General features: G+C 41.6%; 1 long non-coding RNA gene across 1 annotated transcript in view; it reads right to left on the reverse strand.

Annotated features, from left to right (window-relative positions):
- LOC132117662 (uncharacterized) overlaps positions 1 to 13,127 on the reverse strand; it is a 150,746-nt gene that overhangs the window by 103,253 nt on the left and 34,366 nt on the right. The gene's annotated exons all lie outside the window — the stretch shown is intronic.

Genomic DNA, 13,127 nt, shown 5'->3' on the forward strand with positions numbered 1-13,127 from the left:
ATATAAAATATTGATACAAGCTGTGACTGTTTCCTACACGTACATGTTATTTTTCAGCAATAGGAAACCGGGACGTTTGGTCACCCTGTGTGTGTGTGTGTGTTCTTGTAGGTTTATAAATATCTGAAATAGGTATTACAATGTAAACATGGTTTGTGAGGTGACAATTCCTGTGCCCTCGTAAACCAAATGGCTTTTAAAAAATACTATACGGTGTTTAATAGAAATTTTAAACATGCATTTTCCGTAATGGATAGAGGTAGTGTATGGGGATATACAGTATAGAATACCGTTACCTCTATGGAAAGTCCCTGTAAACTACATAATGCGTGTGTGAGAGAGAGCGCGAGAGAGAGAGAGAAAACTAAAAAGCATGGTACACGTTGCTAGAAACATCATACAGCGCTCGCTGTTCCTGTCAGACTTCAGCGAGTTTATCCTCCTGGTCAATAGTCCACATTCGCCGTGGCGCTGCCCTTTCTTCTTCTGTGGTTTTCCTAGTTCGTGATTGGTCAACTTCAGATAAATCAACAAATCGGCTCGTTCAACCGCACACATGTCACGAATTCAAACTGATAGCTCACAAACTTTTTAGATATGTTTAAAAATGATCGGTAGGTCGGGAAGTGCTCGTAAGCCACTCTGCTCGGCTCGTAATTCAGCGCAAATGATACGAGCCGCGATCATACGAGCATACGCGATTTCCACACGATTGAAAAAAAAAAATCGCATGCGAACTCGTACGACAGCAGAAATCGCACCGTGTACGCCCGCCTTTAGGGACTGGTGTAATGGCAGCTATTTTTAGTTCTGGAGGAACAATTCCAGAAGTCAATGACAAGTTCACAAATGAAGTCATAAAAGGGCAGATTGATGCAAGGCAGTTCATAATGACCGAGCTGGGAACCGGATCTAAAATACTGGTTGTAGAGTTCATGGACTTTACTGTACTTATAATAAAATCATCTCCGACCATTTCAAAAGTTTGAAAAGGTAGTAGTTGGGAAGTTTGAAGGGTGGATATTAAGTAGCTCAAGAGGAGTGATGGTATTTAAAGCAGTGCTCGAATTGAGGGGGGGGCTGGGGGGATCCGGGACCCCCCATAAGGTATTAGGGACCCCCCATAAGAAGTAAAAAATAGAATTGGGGGGTCCCTCGGATATTTTTATTTTAGTAAAAATAATAATGACAAATCAAAATAAATGCATGCAAAGGATACAGTAAATATCGTGAATTGATTATTTACAATAATTTATTTTAAGTGTGTTTATAGGCTAGTTGTCATGTCTCTTTAAAATGTAAACGCCCCTAAAGAGCGCTGTGCGCGCGCATGACATTGTCGACAGGACTGTTTGTTTGGCGCCGCTCCGGTGAAGCTAATTTTAGCTTTTAAAATATGGAGAAAAATAAACCTCCACTCGCAGTCGGGAAGAGAAAGCTTCTTACTGACTTTTTTGAGGGGTAATTGTCTCTCGCTATATATCTTTCTACTTTATATCTAACAGTTATCCACTCCATGTCGGGCTTTTATATTTACTATATTTACGTTACTATTTTTTTCATAATTAACAGTCCTGGTTCTACAGGAGTGCTAGTGCTAGAGATCTCGATGAAGATGGATGACAGATTTTTAGTAATTATAAAGGGAGCGCTCGTTGTGCGCTTTTCTATGCTTTCTAATATCCATTCAGAATTTGTATTTATTTGTATATGACTTGTTTTTCATGCTGCTAGGACCAAAGGCTGTATAAACACGGCAAAGTTTTGGGAATTACATACGCATTTATGCGGGATTCACTCTTGAAATAGCAATGATTTATTTTGATTGCCATAGTATTGTTTGTTTATGAATAAAGCAGCCTTTTTCACTGAAATGGTTGAATAGTCTGCTGACTCACTCACTTATGACAGTGCTTTATCGCCACCTACTGGACGTAACCATTTAAAAATCGTATGTGCTGAAATAGTTGAAAAATCCCAACCAACACACAGGCTGACAGCATGTTTTGCCACAATTTATAATAAACAAGTTTCATGCATTTAATCAAGTCTTTTGGAACAAACATTATCACATTGTCACATCAATCATCCAGTTGTTTTTAGGGTAAATACTACATTGGTAAATAAAGCTAGAATCATTCTGTTGGATGTACACTATTCAAAAGTTCAAGAGTCTCTTCTGTTCACTAAGCCTGCATTGATTTGATCCAAAATACAGTAAAAACAGTAATATTATGAAATATTATTACAATGTAAAATAATAATACAATAAAATATAATTTATTTCTGTGATCAAAGCTGAATTTTCACCATCGTTACTCCAAGTGTTCATCACATGATCCTTCAGAAATCCTTCTAATATGATGATTTGATGCTCAAAAAACATTTATGATTAATATCAATGTTGAAAACCGTTATTTACAGTATTTTGATGAATAGAAAGTTTATCTGAAATATAAACTTTTGTAGCATTATACACTACCATTCAAAAGCCTGGTTAGAATTTATAAAAAAATGTTGGGAAAGAAATTAATACTTTTATTCAGTACGGTTGCATTTAATTGATCAAAAGTGACAGTAAAGACATGTATAATGTAACAGAAGATTCGGTTTCAAATAAATGCTGTTCTTTTGAACTTTCTATTCATCAAATAATACTGAAAAATAAAATGACTGACTGCTCTCTTTTCACTGCTTTCGGAGACATTATGAAATAATTATCCCTGTGCCACTGTTGAATCTGACAGTGATACCATCCAGTGAGACTGGAAGCCATCTGATTATTTTCTACTGTTTTTGAGACATTTCAATGTATTTTGAAGTCACTTGCTTTTACGGGTGTTCAAGTGCCTTATATGTAGTGCCCTGGTATATTTGCCATAGCTGCCCTTTTGAGTCTGCTGCTTTGTCACCCTCTAAATCCATATTACTCAAGTAAGTAATTTAAAAGAAGATATGTATATATATATATGTATGTGAATTCAAGCGTTTTTAATAAATAGTATATATTTATGCATATTATGATCAAATATATTGTATATTTTGTATAAAGTGTATATTGCGAGACTAACCAACCCCCCACCCAAAAAAACTTGGGGACCCCCCATAAGACTTGACTCAATTCGAGCACTGATTTAAAGTGTTATATATACCCTCAAGCTTACCGGTGAAATAATGAAGAAACTTATTACACTGGTCAACAGAGGAATGAACAACGGCCTTAGTTGGTTTGAGAAGATTGTCAACAGTCTTAAACAGCGATTTAGAATTTGTTGCAGCGTTACCAATGATGCTTGAATAGTAGCTCTTACGTGCAGTATTCAAAGCAGAATGGTAAGCAGAAAGATTTTTACATCGAAATGTAGTTATGTAAAATCAGTGGGCGGGGCTAAACAGGCATTGATGTAGAATCGGTGAGCGTGGCTAAACAGGAAGTGATGTAGAATCGGTGGGCGGGGCTAAAAAGGCAGTGATGTAGAATCAGTGGGCGGGGCTAAACAGGCAGTGCTGTAGAATCGGTGAGCGTGGCTAAACAGGAAGTGATGTAGAATCCGTGGGGGGGGGACTAAACAGGCAGTGATTTAGAATCGGTGAGCGTGGCTAAACAGGAAGTGATGTAGAATCGGTGGGCGGGGCTAAAAAGGCAGTGATGTAGAATCAGTGGGCGGGGCTAAACAGGCAGTGCTGTAGAATCGGTGAGCGTGGCTAAACAGGAAGTGATGTAGAATCCGTGGGGGGGGGACTAAACAGGCAGTGATTTAGAATCGGTGAGCGTGGCTAAACAGGAAGTGATGTAGAATCGGTGGGCAGGGCTAAAAAGGCAGTGATATAGAATGGTTGGGCGGGCCTAAACAGGCAGTGATGTAGAATCCGTGGGGGGGGCTAAACAGGCAGTGATTTAGAATCGGTGGGCGGGGCTCAACAGGAAATGATGTAGAAGCAGGCATTAGGCTTGTTTGAAATGAGCAAAATCTGCGCAGAACCGATCACCGGTGATCAGCGCGAGATGCATGCTGGTTAGAAAAGTGTCCAAGTTAACTCCGCCTTGCTCTGATGTCATGCTGACGTATGTCAAAAATCTCTCGCGATCGCAAGGCGCATGTGTCAGATTCTGCAGTCGGGCGCAGTTTGCTATCCACCGACTGCGCTGATCAAAAGCACGATGGTAAACGACTTGCTGACGACACAGCTTAATGCTCATTGGTTTAAACAACTGTGATGTAATGTTCTCTTTTAAAATGTTTGATTTTAAAACTCTAATATCATGTTTTATGTGCATGTGTTATGTGTGAATATTCCCAAACTATCTGACAGTGCGATCTCTTTGGGTTATGTAATTTAATTTTTATAAATAAATAAATAAAAACACATATGTCTGTATTAGAGAAAAAAAATATTGATAAACACGTCTTTGGTATGTAATTACATGGGCGTCTTGTTCATTTTATTTATTTTCATATAAAAGCAACAGAACTTGAATTACATCCAGTTTATTAGCAACACTGTGCACGAGCGTGAATACGGCGATAGCCATCTTTGATCTCACAGGTGTCAGATCCACTCAAGCGTGCTGCACAAGCCCTGAAAAGTGAAGCCAAAACGTCTCGATCGCCCCCTGGTGAGTGGTCCTAGTATAGGTCATAAACCCCGCCTCCCCATGTTATTCAATGGGACGCGAGACCAACTAAACAATTAAATTACCCCTGTTTTTTGTCATTTACTGTAGTTTGTATCACGCTAATGTAAATTCAAGTGTTCGTTTTTAAAATAAGTTGTTATTTAATGCTCTAAAAACGGTGGTGTGACGTCGTGATTGACAGCCGTGATTGACAGCTCTCTGAGCCGAGGAGGCACTGAAGCGTCAACAGGCTTTTTTCATGATCTTCGGAGGACTGAGGAGATTGTATTTACCTTATTTTAATGAGATTGGAGTGGAACGGAGCAGAAAGAGTTCACAGGAGCAGGACTCCACTTCCAAAACAGTGCAGATTACGGTATGTGCATTCTGCGAGGGAGAGTGAGGGCGGGGCACAGGGGCGGGGCTGTTGATTTCGCGGCTTTAAGGCTTTACTTCCTGCTTGCTACTGCGCATAGCTACTGCGCAGAACTGGTCCCTAGATCGCTATCTGCGCAGGCGCAAGTCCAAGATGTCAGCGCCATATCGGGACACTGGCGGCTTCAGTTTTGACCAATGGAAGAGGCGTGATTTTTTTTCCCAAACCAGTTAAGCGCAAACCACGCCCCTACGCGAAAACCCCACCCCGCAGCCATGACTCACGTCTCTAGGTCGATTTCATTGGTCAACTCTATCACAGTGCTTATTGCTACACTGCGTTAAAACAAACGAACAAATTTTAATATAATCATAGATATATGGATATAATATCCAAAACAAAAATAAAAGGGTGTACAAAATAAAAAAAAATAGTGAATAAAGTTACATAATGTAGGCTGTTATAAAACAGGGACACAGAGTAGCTTAATACTGATATATATATATACCGGTATATATAATTTAGTATAGCAAACAATATGACCTCCTTACCTGCATTCCTAGCCCAGAATGCAAGACTTTAGGTGCATTTTTGACTTAAAGTGGCATCAAAGTAACCCAATAACGATTTAAAAGCATGTCTTTGTTTGCATTTTGCGTGATGATTAGTAATAATCAACTTGCTGACTTGCCATAGAATGCTTTATTTATCAATTACATAGATAAAATACAAAAATGTCCTGGTACACAAAAACATTACATGCAATTCACACTTGCTATAAAAACTTTTGAAAAAATTTTCTGTGCAGTTAATATTTTTAACAAGTTTCCAAAAATGATTTAAAAACTGGCTACATAACCTGCAGTCTGGATCTAAATTTCATAAAAAATACTATGTTTGCATTAACTAATCTACTAAATAACCATTTTTAAACACACTCACACACACACACCCAAATATTTTTATGCTTGATGGGAGTAATTCATTGCCACAGATTCTGACAATTTGTGGCGAACCCTGACAGCCCTTTTCCCTGTATATCTGCTGTAGTGAGCCTAAAGATAGACATAATATGAATGTTTAAATATTTATAGAAGTATGCACAAATCTTAGACATGTTAATTTTTTTATTTAGTTATTTATATATTTAACATTACTCTGGCAATAGAAAATTATGTCCAAACTTACATTTTGCCATTAATTGTAATTATTATTATTATTATTATTATTACTCCTTTAGTTGTCCAGGAAAACATCTCATTGACATATAAGATCTCTTCTTCCAAGGAGAAAATTGCAACAAGTCCAACAGCAAAAAGTATGGACTACACAGAAATCTGATCTAAGTTTCAACAGTCCAACAGGGATTCCATGAAGAAACAAAAAAGACAGGCTACATACTGTGCAAATATCTCCAAGACCTTTGGATAAATCAACCTGCAAAGCTAAAAAAAAATTGAAAAATGTATACGCATTTGTGAAAATTGCTGTAAATTGATGATGCTTTCAGAAATAATGTCATAAATTATGTATTTTTATTAAATAATGTCATGAATACATTTTTTAATTAATGTTTTAGATTTTATTATTTAGATTTTCAGGTATATTTCTCCAAGTGTATTGGAGATTTTGCCACAGGTTTTAGTGTCTCTCCATTTTTTCACCTCTTTATGCAATCCCAGATGGACTAGATGATGGTGAGATTTGATCTATGTGTGAACCATATGATTTCAGATCCCCTGTGCATACAAAATTCCATCCATCCATCCATCTCACTTGTCCTAAGGTTATACAAATACTGGAGTCTACAGATAGCAAGTCCATCACAGGGATACAAATCTCACTGGACTATTTCAATTAATGGTAAAAGTCAGTGTTAACTGATATTACTTACTGGCAGAATAAAGTGAAATATAGATAAAACATATATAAATAATGGTCTTGAAATTTGGGGGAAGAATCTAATGTGCCTTTTGCACAGTACAATTCTGTATGTTAACAAAATTTACTGTAAAGTCATTTTCAGTGTAACTAATGGTCTTACACTTATATAGTGTAAAGATGAATTAAATTATTTGATATTACCTTATAAAGTACACGTTGTCCCTTATTTGGTTTTGTCACTGCCACTCTCCAACTCACTCGTGATGATTCACTAAGCTTTCCCACCCATTCCTTTACTTCACAAATTTCTGTCAATGCAATTCTTAGTGATGCCTCAAAACTTGTGTGGTCCAGGTGTGAGTCGCCTTCTGTAGTGCACAAACGATAGGTGCAGAAGTGATATTTATACCCAGGAGGCAACCAGTTCTGTAAAAGTAAAAAGAAGTCACCAAACAGAAAATTTACCCATTAGTATTATAACTGAGACGGCCCAACGTTTAGACACATAACAGTAAACTAAGTTTATTTAACAAATAAAATTAAATTAAAATACTAGTGTCCAAAAACTTTTGCACAGTAGTGTGTGTGTATACACGGCCATTCAAAACTTTGGTATCAGTAAGACTTATGTTTTTAAATAAGTCAAGGCTGCATTTGATGATAAAAAATACAGAAAAAAAACAATAATCTTGCAAAATGTTATGACAATATAAAACAAAGTTTCCTTCTTAAATATATATTAAACTGTCATTTATTTCTGTGACGTGCAGCTGTATTTTCACCATCATTACTCCAGTCTTCAGTGTCACATGTTCCTTCAGAAATTATTCTAATATGATGATTTATTATCAATGTTGGAAACTGTTGTGCTACTTAATATTTTTTTTGGAACCTTTGATACTTTTTTTTAGGATTCTTTGTTGAATAAAAAGTTAAAAAGAAGTGCATTTATTCAAAATATAAATCTTTTATAAAATGTTAATATTTGCTATCACTTGGTATTAATTTAACACTGAATAAACAACTTGCTGAATAACATTTTTTATTTCTTTCAAAAAAAAAAAAAAAAAAAATTACTGAGCCCAAACTTTAGAACTGCAGAGTATATTGTTAGAAAAGATTACTATTTTGAATAAATGCTCTTCTTTTTAACTTTTTATTCATCAAAGAATCCTGAAAAAAGTATCACAGGTTCCAAAAAAATATTAAGTAGCACAACAGTTTCCAACATTGATAATAAATCAGCATATTAGAATAATCTTTTTGAGGAAATGACACTGAAGACTGGAGTAATAATGCTGAAAATTCAGCTTTGATCACAAGAATAAATTAGATTTAGAAAACATAGAAAAAAATTATTTTACACCATAATAATATTTAACAATAGAATTTCTTTCCCTGTATTTTTTGATCAAATGAATGCAACCTTGATGAGCATAAGAAACAACAGTACAAATAAATAAGTAAATAAATAAAATAAAAAATAATAATTCATTGTTATCACAAATTTTGTGTGTGTGTGTGTGTGTGTGTGTGTGTGCTCTTGTTTTTGTGACATATCAGGACACAACTCTGTATAATGACATGGGTATGACACAGGTATTACAAGGAGAGGGTGACTTATGAGGACATAACCCATGTCCCCATTTTTCAAAACACTTATAAACCATACAGAATGAGTTTTTTTGAGAAAGTAAAAATGCACAAAGTTTCCTGTGAGGGTTAGGTTTAGGTGTAGGGCCATAGAATATACAGTTTGTACAGGATAAAAACCCATTACACCTATGGGATGTCCCCACTTTTCACAAAAACAAACATGCGTGTATGTGTTTGCAAGTATGATTTATTCTTAAGCAATATTTTTATCAGTTTTCTATCAGCTGAGACCTTTAAATTTTATCCAGGGGTATTTATTTTATTGTTTTTCCTTTATATAGGGCATTTTCCCATTAATCTCATTAATACTTTTATTTCAAATTCTTACATTTGATCCATGAATACAATTTATAATAATGTGATTATCTACACTTATAAAATGTAATAATTTACACTGAAAAATACAACTGTATTAAATAATATCATGTGATTATTTTAAATATTTTTTTATATATAAAAAACAAGAAATTATGGTGGAAATTATACTTTTCAACGAAATTAAAATGCCAGTAGGTGCCAGTAGTGAGCGTTTAATAAATGAGTTGAATATCATGTCATTGAGTAAAATATATAAATATGTAACTGGGTTTATTTATTTTTATTTTTTACTGAGATCATATTTTTACCTTCAGATGTACGGCTTGGTCTTCACCACAGCCAAAACATGCGCACTCTCCTGAGAGCGAACCTAATGAATAAGATAAAGTTCAAATGAAAACTTTAATAATACATGTAAAAACTCACACTGAGACCTACAAATACTTCTAATAATAAAATGTCTTTGAAAAGAACTGTTTACCGTTAGTCAGCGACGGATCCATCAACGACTTTGATTGACGTCCAAACTTCTTCTTCTCAGGTGACGTAAAAGAGTTGACCAATGAAATCGACCTAGAGACGTGAGTCATGGCCGCGGGGTGGGGTTTTCGCGTAGGGGGGCGTGGTTTGCGCTCAACTGGTTTGGGGAAAAAAAAATCACGCATGGAAGAGAGCGAAGGCGAGTCGTCCATCTTTTTTTACAGTCTATGGATCCACTACGAGAAGAGAGATCTGTTAGGCTTGCCTGCGCTTTGTTCTCTCCTCCTCTCACTGCAGCCGCCTACTCTCGCAGACATTTCAGGCGAGGCAAGGTGCATCTCAAACAAGCCTATTGTCTTATTCTGTGGAGGCGGTGCTTATCCACACTATTACATCGAGTAGAACATTCCACAAGCTGTCGTTTCAGCAGACTGCCTTTAATATAAGCTGTTTCTAGACTAATGAGAAAGTTTTGATTTCTGAAACTTACAGGATGTTTTCATAGCACAATGACCTTTGAAGGGATGAAGGTTAAGTAATTGTTTTATTTAACTTTTTGAAATAGTTTTAGTTAACTATAATCCTGAATCTAAGAAATAATACCATAATTGAACTTTCTTTCTCACTTTCTTCCTCTCATTTAAGAGGAGGTATTTGTCATCCTACAGAGACAGAGGCCAGCCCGAGTCTGAAACCTTGATGGGTTCAGAAGTGTCTCTGGCCCACCTCGTTCATGTTTCCTCCACGTCTCCCCTTCCGTCTGTGGACAGCAGAAAGCCTCCTCCACTTTCCCCAGGCCCAGAGGTGCCCAGCCCTCCTCAAACTGTAATCCAGAGCGAGTCCCACAGCTCGGTCAAGGCACCTGCACCAACCCATGCAACACAAGCAGCTTTCAGCAGGAATAAGAGGAGTCTAATGCAGCATCTTTAGCGAGTGAAGAGACCAGCTGAAGCCATCTCAGAGATCAGTGACCCCGCTTCAACTGCAGGTCTGACGAATATGAGTAAGAGAGTCTTATTCAAGTATAATGTTAAAACATCTTTAAAATAAGATAAATTGACTTTGTTGGGAAGAATATCATCCTACACTTGCTTTCAGAGAGTATAGTTAATATAAAGCAATAGTTCACACAAAACTGAAAATTGACTGAAAATATACTCACCGTAAGGCCATTTGATATGTAGATAAGTTTGTTTCTTTATGGGAACAGTTTTGTTTAAATGTAGCACTGCATCACTTTTTCACCATTGGGTCCTCTGCAGTGAATGGGTGCCGTCAGAATGAGTCCAAACAGCTGATAAAAACACCACAATAATAAAAAACAGACAGCTATTTTAACTTTAATCTTCTGGTCAAAATCCATAATAACCCTAACCCATAACAACACTTTCTTCGTGCAGCTTTTCACTTCACAGGACATTAACTGATGGACTGAAGTGGTGGATTATTGTGATGTTTTTATCAGCTGTTTGGACTCATTTTGACGCCACCCATTCACTGCAGAGCATCCATTGGTGAACAAGTGATGGAATGCTACATTTCTCTAAATCTGTTGAAGAAACAAACTCATCTAGATCTTGGATGGCCTGAGGGCAAGGTTGTTTTAAGCTAATTTTCATTTTGGGCAATATGTCACTATAAGGCTAAAACTCACTAAATTGCTAGTGTACGCTTTTATTCCAGGACAATGAACCATGCAGCAATAATTTATATTAATGCTGCCATTTGTGATCGTTTCTGCTCCTGTAGGTTGTCTGGACAGCTCTGACAGGAAGGTGTTCCTCTCTAACTGTATCCTACAGAGGGCAGGTAAAATGGCCCGACCCAGTGCAGTGCGGCAGTGCAGTACCCGTCCAGAAACATCTTCACAGCGGAGGAACTCTCTCAAAGCAGAACCACTGGAAACACGAAGAGACTAAAGAGACTCGACCCAAACAAGATCAGTGCCATCAGAGGTGAGCTGGACGGATATTTGAGAAATGGATCCTTTGCTGTATGATGCATATTTTCTGTTGTTTTCACATTTAAACAATCCGATTTAAATTTAAAAAGCCTCGCTCAAGCCCCCATCTGTTTCTCGCTCAAACCCCCGGCCGTGCATCGCTCAATCCGCGGGCCGTGCCTCGCTCAAGCCCCCGGCCGTTCCTCCCTCAAGCCCCCGGCCGTGCCTCCCTAAAGCCCCCGGCCGTGCCTCCCTCAAGCCCCCGGCCGTGCCTCCCTCAAGCCCCCGGCCGTGCCTCCCTCAAGCCCCCGGCCGTTCCTCGCTCAAGCCCCCGGCCGTTCCTCGCTCAAGCCCCCGGCCGTTCCTCCCTCAAGCCCCCGGCCGTTTCTCCCTCAAGCCCCCGGCCGTGCATCGCTCAATCCGCGGGCCGTGCATCGCTCAATCCGCGGGCCGTGCATCGCTCAATCCGCGGGCCGTGCCTCGCTCAAGCCCCCGGCCGTTCCTCCCTCAAGCCCCCGGCCGTGCCTCCCTAAAGCCCCCGGCCGTTCCTCCCTCAAGCCCCCGGCCGTGCCTCCCTCAAGCCCCCGGCCGTTTCTCCCTCAAGCCCCCGGCCGTTCCTCCCTCAAGCCCCCGGCCGTGCCTCCCTCAAGCCCCCGGCCGTGCCTCCCTCAAGCCCCCGGCCGTTCCTCGCTCAAGCCCCCGGCCGTTCCTCCCTTAAGCCCCCGGCCGTTTCTCCCTCAAGCCCCCGGCCGTGCATCGCTCAATCCGCGGGCCGTGCATCGCTCAATCCGCGGGCCGTGCCTCCCTCAAGCCCCCGGCCGTGCCTCCCTCAAGCCCCCGCCCGTGCCTCCCTAAAGCCCCCGGCCGTTCCTCCCTCAAGCCCCCGGCCGTGCCTCCCTCAAGCCCCCGGCCGTTTCTCCCTCAAGCCCCCGGCCGTTTCTCCCTCAAGCCCCCGGCCGTTTCTCCCTCAAGCCCCCGGCCGTTCCTCCCTCAAGCCCCCGGCCGTTCCTCCCTCAAGCCCCCGGCCGTTCCTCGCTCAAGCCCCCGGCCGTTTCTCCCTCAAGCCCCCGGCCGTTTCTCCCTCAAGCCCCCGGCCGTGCCTCGCTCAAGCCCCCAGCCGTGCCTCGCTCAAGACCCCAGCCGTTCCTCGCTCAAGCCCCCGGCCGTGCCTCGCTCAAGCCCCCGGCCGTTCCTCGCTCAAGCCCCCGGCCGTGCCTCGCTCAAGCCCCCGGCCGTGCCTCGCTCAAGCCCCCGGCCGTTCCTCGCTCAAGCCCCCGGCCGTTCCTCGCTCAAGCCCCCGGCCGTTCCTCCCTCAAGCCCCCGGCCGTTTCTCCCTCAAGCCCCCGGCCGTTTCTCCCTCAAGCCCCCGGCCGTGCCTCGCTCAAGCCCCCAGCCGTGCCTCGCTCAAGACCCCAGCCGTTCCTCGCTCAAGCCCCCGGCCGTTCCTCGCTCAAGCCCCCGGCCGTGCCTCGCTCAAGCCCCCAGCCGTTCCTCGCTCAAGCCACCGGCCGTTCCTCGCTCAAGCCCCCGGCCGTGCCTCGCTCAAGCCCCCGGCCGTGCCTCGCTCAAGCCGCGGGACGTGCCTCGCTCAAGCCCCCGGCCGTGCCTCGCTCAAGCCCCCGGCCGTGCCACGCTCAAGCCGCGGGACGTGCCTCGCTCAAGCCGCGGGACGTGCCTCGCTCAAGCCCCTGGCCGTGCCTCGCTCAAGACGACGGCCGTGCCTCGCTCAAGCCCCCGGCCGTGCCTCGCTCAAGACCCCAGCCGTTCCTCGCTCAAGCCCCCAGCCGTGCCTCGCTCAAGACCCCAGCCGTTCCTCGCTCAAGCCCCCGGCCGTGCCTCGCTCAAGCCCCCGG

The sequence above is a fragment of the Carassius carassius genome, chromosome 37, assembly GCF_963082965.1.
Source record: "Carassius carassius chromosome 37, fCarCar2.1, whole genome shotgun sequence".
Classification (NCBI taxonomy): Eukaryota; Metazoa; Chordata; class Actinopteri; order Cypriniformes; family Cyprinidae; genus Carassius; species Carassius carassius.